The sequence below is a fragment of the Trichechus manatus genome, unplaced genomic scaffold (assembly GCF_000243295.1).
Source record: "Trichechus manatus latirostris isolate Lorelei unplaced genomic scaffold, TriManLat1.0 scaffold00051, whole genome shotgun sequence".
NCBI classification, from domain to species: Eukaryota; Metazoa; Chordata; class Mammalia; order Sirenia; family Trichechidae; genus Trichechus; species Trichechus manatus.
In genome coordinates, this window is record NW_004443987.1 from 4,841,760 (window position 1) to 4,851,034 (window position 9,275).

Here is a 9,275-nt window from a genome sequence, read left to right on the forward strand (position 1 = left end):
AACAAGTAGGAAGAGAGCAGCAAAAGAAGCCCTCAGGTGCCAGAAGAAAGGAAATAATAAGAATTAGAGCAGAATTAAATGAAATAGAGAATAGAAAAACAACTCAAAGAGTTAACAAGACCAAAAGCTCATTCTTTGAAAAGATCAACAAAATCGATAAACCACTGGCCAAAGTGACAAAAGAAAAACAGGAGAGGATGCAGATAACCCATATAAGAAATGAGATGGGTGATATCACAACAGACCCAACTGAAATTAAAAGAATCATAACAGAATGCTATGAAAATTGTACTCTAACAAATTTGAAAACCTAGACGAAATGGACAAACTTCTAGAAACTCACTCACTACCTAAACTAACACAAACAGAGGTAGAACAACTAAATAAACCTATAACAAAACAAGAAATTGATAACGTAATTAAAAAACTCCCAACAAAAGAAAGGCCTGGCCCTGATGGTTTCACTGGAGAATTCTACCGAACTTTCAGAGAAGAGTTAACACCACTTCTGCTAAAGGTATTTCAGAGCATAGAAAAGGACGGAATACTCTCAAACTCATTCTATGAAGTCAGCATAACCCTGATACCAAAACCAGGTAAAGACACCACAAAAAAAGAAAAGTACAGACCAATATCTCCCATGAACATTGACACAAAAATCCTCAACAAGATTCTAGCCAATAGAATTCAGCAACATATCAAAAAAAATAATTCACCATGATCAACTGGGATTTATACCAGGTATGCAGGGATGGTTCAACATTAGAAAAACAAGCAATGTAATCCATCACATAAATAAAACAAAAGACAAGGACCACATGATCTTAGCAGTCTATGCAGAAAAGACATTCGACAAAGTCCAACACCCATTCATGATAAAAACTCTCAACAAAATAGGAATAGAAGGGAAATTCCTCAGTATAATTAAGGGCATTTATAGAAAGCCAATGGCAACATCATCCTAAATGGAGAGACTTTGAAAGCATTCCCCTTGAGAACGGGAACCAGACAAGGATGCCCTCTATCAGCTCTCTTATACAGCATTGTGCCGGAGGTCCTAGCCGTAACAATTAAGCTAGAAAAAGAAATCAAGGGCATCCAAATTGGTAGGGAAGAATCAAAGTATCTCTATTTTCAGATGATATGATCTTATACACAGAAAACCCCAAAGAATCCACAAGAAAACTACTGGAAATAATAGATTTCAGCAAAGTTTCGGGATACAAGATAACCATACAAAAATTAGTTGAATGTCTTTACACCAACAAAAAGAACCTCGAAGAGGAAATTACCAAATCAATACCATTTACAATAGCCTCCAGAAAGATAAAATACTTAGGAATAAATCTAACCAGAGACGTAAAAGATCTATACAATGAAAACCAAAGGACGCTACTGCAAGAAGCAAAAAGAGACCAGCATAAGTGGAAAAACATACCTTGCTCATGGATAGGTAGACTCAACATAGTGAAAATGTAAATTCTACCCCAAGCCATCTACAGATGCAATGCAATTCTGATCCAAATTCCACTGGCATTTTTCATGAGATGGAAAAACAAATCACCAACTTCATATGGAAAGGGAAGAGGCTCCGAATAAATAAAGCATAACTCAAGAAGAAGAACAAAGTGGGAGGCCTCACACTACCTGATTTTAGAACCTATTACACCGCCACAGTAGTCAGAACAGCCTTGTATTGGTACAGCAACAGATGCATAGACCAATGGAACAAAATTGAGAATCCAGACATAAATTCACCCACCTATGAGCAGCTGATATTTGACAAAGGCCCATAGTACATTAATTGTGGAAAAGACAGTCTCTTTAACAAATGGTGCTGGCATAACTGGATATCCATCTGCAAAAACTGAAACAAAGCCCATACCTCACACCATGCACAAAAACTAACTCAAAATGGATCAAAGACTTAAATATAAAATCAAAAACAATAAAGATCATGGAAGAAAAAATAGGGACAATGCTAGGAGCCCTCATACATGGTGTAAACACAATACGAACCATAAGTAACAATGCACAAGCACTAGAAGACAGACTAGATAACTAGGAGCTCCTAAAAATCAAACACTTATGCTCATCAAAAGACTTCACCAAGAGAGTAAAAAGACGACCTACAGACCGGAAAAAAATTTTCGGTTATGACAAATCCGATCAGTGTCTGATTTCTAAAATCTATAAGATACTGCAAAACCTCAAAAACAAAAAGACAAACAACCCAATTAAAAAATGGGCAAAGGATATGAACAGGCACTTCACCAAAGAAGATATTAAGGTGGCTAACAGACACATGAAGAAATGCTCACGATCATTAGCCATTAGAGAAATGCAGATCAAAACTACAAAGTGATATCATCTCACCCCAACAAGGCTAGCACTAATCCAAAAAACACAAAAATAATAAATGTTGGAGAGGTTGTGGAGAGACTGGAACACTTATACACTGTTGGTGGGAATGTAAAATGTTATAACCACTTTGGAAATCAATTTGGCACTTCTTTAAAAAGCCACAAATAGAAGTACCATATGTTCCAGCTATCCCGCTCCTTGGAATATATCCTAGAGAAATAAGAGCTGTCACAGGAATAGATACATGCACACCCATGTTCATTGCAGCACTGTTCACAATAGCAAAAAGATGGAAACAACCTATGTGCCCATCAACGGACGAATGGATAAACAAATTATGGAATATCCACACAATGGAATACTATGCAAGGATAAAGAACAACGATGAAGCCGTGAAACATCATATAACATGGAGGAAGCTGGAGGTCACTATGCAGAGAGAATTTAGTCAGTCACAGAAGGACAAATAGTGTATAAGACCACTATTACAAGAACTCAAGAAAAGGTTTAAACACAGAAGAAAACATTCTTTGATGGTTACGAGGGTGGGAAGGGAGGGTGAGGGTTATTTACTAACTAGATAGTAGATAAGAATTATCTTAGGTGAAGGAAAGGACAGCACAAACTACAGGGGAAGTCAGCACAACTGGACTAAACCAAAGCTAAGAAGTATTCTGAAAACAATCAAACACTTTGAGGGACAGAGTAGCAGGGGTAGGGGTCTGGGGACCTGCTTTCAGGGGATATCTAGGTCAATTGGCATAACGAAACTTATTAAGAAAATGTTCTGCATCCTACTTTGGTGAGTGGCGTCTGGGGTCTTAAAAGCCTGCAAGCAGCCATCTAAGATGCACCAGTTGGTCCCAACCACCTGGAGTAAAGAGAATGAAGAACACCAAAGATACAAGGAAAGTATTAGCCCAGAGTCAGAAAGGGCCACATAAACCAGACACTTCATCAGCCTGAGACCAGAAGAACTAGATGTTGCCCAACTACCACCAATGACTGCCCTGACAGGGAACACAACAGAGAGTCCCTGATGGAGCAGGAGAAAGGTAGGGTGTAGAACTCAAATTCTAGTAAGAAGACCAGACTTAACGGTCTAAGTCTGGAGGAACCCCAGAAAGCACGGCCCCTGGATTCTCTACCGGCCCAGAAATAAAACAATTTCCGAGACCAACTCTTCAGAAAGTCATTGGACTGGACTGTGGGACATAAAGCGATACTCGTGAGGAGTGTGCCTCTTAGCTCAAGTAGATACAAGAGTCTAAACGGGCAGCTTCTGTCTGGAGGTGAGATGGGAAGGCAGAGAGGGTTAGGAGCTGGTTGAATGGACACAGGGAATCAGGTGGAAAGGAGGAGTGTGCTGTCACAGTATGGGGAGAGCAATTAGAGTCACATAACAATGTATGTATAAATTTTTGTATGGGAGATTAACTTGAAATGTAATCTTCATCAAACTACAATGATAAAAAAATGATTACATCAGAGTGATATTTAGTTGGTTGAGTTCAGATATAAGAAAGGAAATAAAAAGTATTTCTGAGAACAATTATAAGCCAAAATACAGAAAAAGATTTGTGGTATCCCAAAATATATTATTTTACAGATTTCTTAAGAAATCCACCCAATCCACCATGGATTTCCCTCAATCCACCCTGGTGTTTTTGTTTATAAAAAGTTTCACCCTTGTCTAAAAGATGTTAAAAGCTAATTTAGGAGATGTTTTAAACAAGTCAATATTATGTTGAATCAACACAACTTCCTAACAGTTAGCTTCTACCAGCACATTATTTTAATACTTTTTTTTGCAGGTGTTAATCCTGAGTTTGTGCACTGTCCTTTCAAGAACATCAAAATGCTTTTTACTTTCCTTATCCATTTTGTCTTTTCCCATCTGGAAATATTGATCTCTCTATCCTTCCCTGAAGTGTGTATTATAAGCTATTTGCCAATATGATTGCATTCCTACTTTTTTGTTTTGTCAACAACAAAGATATATTAGCAGCTCTCTAGAAGTAGTTTTAGCCATTTGTTAACACCTTTTGGGCAGGATTATAAAAGCCCACTCTTAAAAACCAAAACCTCTAATGAGACAAACAAGAGAAACTATGGTTTTATTTGGATTATTTTTCTTCAATTATCTTATTAGAGAGCAAACAGCTTCTTTTAAGTGGTGTCACTGTGCATCCATTTCTGCTTACATATGTATTTAATAGCAATATGGATATTTTCAACTAATTTGTAAAGTCTAATAGTTTACTTGAGAATAGACTGTTATTAACTCATTGTAAATCCACTAATTCTACCAAAAGCGAATCACAATTTTGGAACACTGTAAAACACTCTGCATATTTTCATAGTAAATCAGGACTTGGTTACTTAACACAGGTGTTTATGTAATTGCGCTACTTTAGGAAAATGCAACGCTCAATGGACCCTCAAGCACTTCCACCTGTGGAGTATATTGGTCCATTTATTAGCATACCAAATGAAAAAAAGATGTGTAAAATGTTAACTGATGAAATACTTGTTTTTGCTTATTCCAATTCCGGTTATATTTTTCTTGTCACTTCATTCAAGTTAAGCTAATGATATAGTTAGCAAGAAATCCAGATGTTATATCCAAATTAAGACCTCAAGTTTAAAGAATAAATGGTTTTTTACGTTATAAACCTGGTTTTACTGAGGAATGAAGTAAGATAGAAAGCCAGTGGACTATTTCAGCAATATAGTTCCATGCTATAATGTTCTAAAACTATGCTGGATGGTAGTTCATTGCAAAGGTACTAAATGGTTTTATAAATCGCTCAGAAAGTCATTTTTGAGGACAAACAGGCACGGAGACGGAAGAGGAATGGCGTTCAGCGTTGTGCTACAGAGAAACGTAGAAGCAAAAGTAGAAATAGGCAAGGCTGTGCTCCCTCAAAACTTTTACCATTTAGTTTGCAATACAAAACTACTATGGCAAACAATTAGAAGTGGAACAATTAGCAAGTGGATGTTAATGCTTCACAAGGGAGGTGAAAGTAGAGATGAACCTTACCGAAAGATGATCTTCCAGAATGAGAGGGGGAAATTAGCACTAGCACAGGCATGGAGGCAGGAATAAAAATGGAGACCTTGAAAATTCTAGCTTGAGGGACTGGAAAATGTGAGGTACTACTTTTACTGCATTCAAAATATTTGATTTTAGTATTTTCATTATTACTTATTTCTAAACATTTTTAAATTTTCATTATAATTTCTTATTATGTGAGTAATTTTGAAATGACTTTAATTTCTGAAAGTATTGATGTCCTTTATTTCTCCTTTTGTTATTAATAATCTAAATTATATTATTATCAGAACTTAATGTGCATAATATTCATTCTTTGAAATTTTAGATGGCTTTTTAATAGTTCAATATGTGTTCAGTTTTCATAAATTGTCTATGTGTTCTTAAAAAGAAAAAGGCATACTCTCTAATTGCAGATGCAGGGTTCTACATATGTCCACTAAATAACATGTATTAATTATGTTGTTTAAATCTTCTACAACTTTATTAAAGTCATAGAGGTTGAAATCTTGCACTATAATAATGGATTTGTATATTTCTCCCTGAAATTCTATCCATTTTTGCATTATATATCATAAAGCTATATTATTAGTTACATACAGAAAATCCCTTTATCATGACTTAATGACCCTCTTTACCACTAATAATGTTTTATTTCAAAGTCTATATTCTGTGGTATTAATATAGCCATTCCAACCTTATTTAGTTAGTATTTGTCTGGCATGTATTTTTCAATCCCTTTACTTCTAAACTTTACATGTTTTTATGTATTAGGTATATCTCTTATAAATAGTGTTTGGTTGTATTTTTCTTTTAACCAGTCTTACAATCTTCATCTTTTAATGAGTGAGTTTAATTCAGTAACATTTATTATGACTCACTAATATATTTGAACTTGAACTTGTTTCTATAATCCTACTTTGTACTTCTATTTTCTCCTAATTAACTTTAAAAAGAATAAAGTAAATCAATATTTCAAGGATCTTAGAACACTTTAACCCTAATTATCCCCCTCAGACTTATATAATATTGTTTTTTCAGTATTTTAGTTCTTTCTTTTTTTTTAACTTGCACACTGGATATTATTATTGCCATTATTTCATAAAGATATCTGTTTATATACCTACATGTCACTACTTCCTGTGCCCTCCATTCAATTTTGTCATCCCAGACATTATATTCAGGGTTATTTTCCCTCTACCTGGAATATATCCTTTGCAAGATGCTTTATTAATAGTCAGTTGGTGGTAAACTCTCTCATATTTGGTTTATTTGAAAATGATATTTTTTACACTCTTATTACTGATAAATAGTTTCCAGGGTACATAATTTTAAGTAGACAGTGGTTTTATCTCAGCAATTTGAAGATATTATTCCACTCTCTTCTGCATTTCATTTTATACTTTTAAGAAGTCTACTTTTATTCTGATTGTCATGCCTTTGTAAGTGATTATCCTTCCTCTGGATTTTTGTAAAATCTTTTTGTCTTTGACATTCTGCAGGTGCATTGCAATATCCCTAAGTTTGGATTAAAACAAAATCATGCTTGGTGTACATTGGACTCATTGTATCTGTGGGTTCATGTCTTTTATCAGTTCTGGAATATTTTTATCCATTATCTTTTAAAATATAATCATCCTCTATTCTCTATATTTTTTTCCTTCTGGTATAGTTTATTTATATTAGACTTTCTTATTCTAGACTACATGTCTCTAAAATCTCCTTGTCTCTCTAGGCTCCTTTTGGGTAATATTTTCTTGGTAACTATTTTTCTCTTCAGCTGTTTATAATCGGCTCTAAAATCAATTGTTTTACTTTCCTCCTATTAACTCCATTGATGAGGGAGGGATTCCTGCTCTAGGGTTATGGGGATAGCTGAACACATAACACTAGACAGATAAGATTGACAGTAGTTTGTTAATCACATATACTCACAGCTCAGGGGAGGAAGACATAGCATACCCCATACGGCCACATGAGGGTTGCACTTAGGAACAGAGTGAACAAGCAGGGGCTGTGGGAGGCAGGCTTTGTAGTAACAAGAGGATACGATGCTCTCTGTTTCCTGTGGGAGGATATGATGGGCTTGTTTGAATAATTCCGTGGGCTGCCAGAGAACTACTCAGAGATGAGGAGGTATTGTTCCCATTCCCCATGATAATGAGTCATTTTTGGTTAGAGGATCTTATCCATGGGAACAGAATAGGGAAGGGAATATGTGATTAGGCCAGTCAATGCTCTGCTGGTTTTCCCGGTACACATAATATTGAACCTTTGTTTTAGGTCTTATACCACACTAATCTAATGCATGTTTAATTTAAACAATTACTTTTTCATTTCTACAAGGTATATTTGGTTATTTTACAAATATGGCTGGTCAATTTTGACAGTCTTTTGTTGTTTGCTCATTTTTATATAATCTTTCATATCATTAAGCATTTCACACATAGTCATTTACAAGAGCTGAAGTTCTTGAGGGTCAACATCTGTTTTTCCTAAAGAAAAGAATGAGTCAGGGATTTTAAGTCCATTCAAATCTTCAACTGTGAAGTCTACAAATAAACAATATTAACTTATGGAAAAAATAAGGAAGTAATATACCTATGTACTTTTCTTGAGGAAGCTACAAAAACAAACCTTGAGCTAACCAAGAGATGACTGGAGAAACTACAACACAAGGTGGTCAATAAAGCATTGAAAATATTTGACAGTATAACTAAGACTGAAAATATAGGGTGGTTCAGAGTGACAACCCAATGTAAATGTTACATATCCTAATAATGATAAAATGATATAGCTAAAACTAATCAGGAAGAGAGAAGGGAAAGAAAGTAGAGACAGCAGGCAAAAAAAGGTTTACAGGTTGCCTTAACTGTAACAGCTAGAAGTTAAACGTTATCATTTAAAAATTGCAAAGGAAGTAACAGAAGACAGTGGTGTACGAAGGGTGGTGTGAACAGTGGAAGCATCCATTCATATGCTTGCAGGAGCGAGTATTTTAGTTTAGAATTTCCAGTGCATGGTAATGATAAAAAGAAGTTAGATTGACAGTCTGGTATTGGTACAACAACAGATACATAGACCAATGGAACAGAATTGAGAATCCAGACTTAAATTCATCCACCTATGAGCAGCTGATATTTGATAAAGTCCCAAAGTACATTAATTGAGGAAAAGACAGTCTCTTTAACAAATGGTGCTGGCATAACTGGATATCCATCTGCAAAAACTGAAACGAGACCCATACCTCACACCACGCACAAAAACTAATTCAAAATGGATCAAAGACTTAAATATAAAATCAAAAACGATAAAGATGATGGAAGAAAAAATAGGGACAATGCTAGGAGCCCTCATACATGGTGTAAACACAATACGAACCATAAGTAACAATGCACAAGCACCAGAAGAGAGACTAGATAACTAGGAGCTCCTAAAAATCAAACACGTATCTCATCAAAAACTTCACCAAAAGACTAAAAAGACAACCTACAGACTGGGAAAAAAGTTTTGGCTACGACAAATCCGATCAGTGTCTAATCTCTAAAAGCTATAAGATACTGCAAAACCTCAAAAACAAAAAAGACAAATAACCCAATTAAAACATGGGCAAAGGATATGAACAGGCACTTCACCAAAGAAGATATTCAGGTAGCTAACAGACACGTGAAGAAATGCTCACGATCATTAGCCATTAGAGAAATGCAGATCAAAACTACAGTGTGATATCATCTCACCCCAACAAGGCTAGCACTAGTCCAAAAAATGCAAAATAATAAATGCTGGAGAGGTTGTGGAGAGACTGGAACACTTATACACTGTTGGTGGGAATGTAAAATGGTACAACCACTTT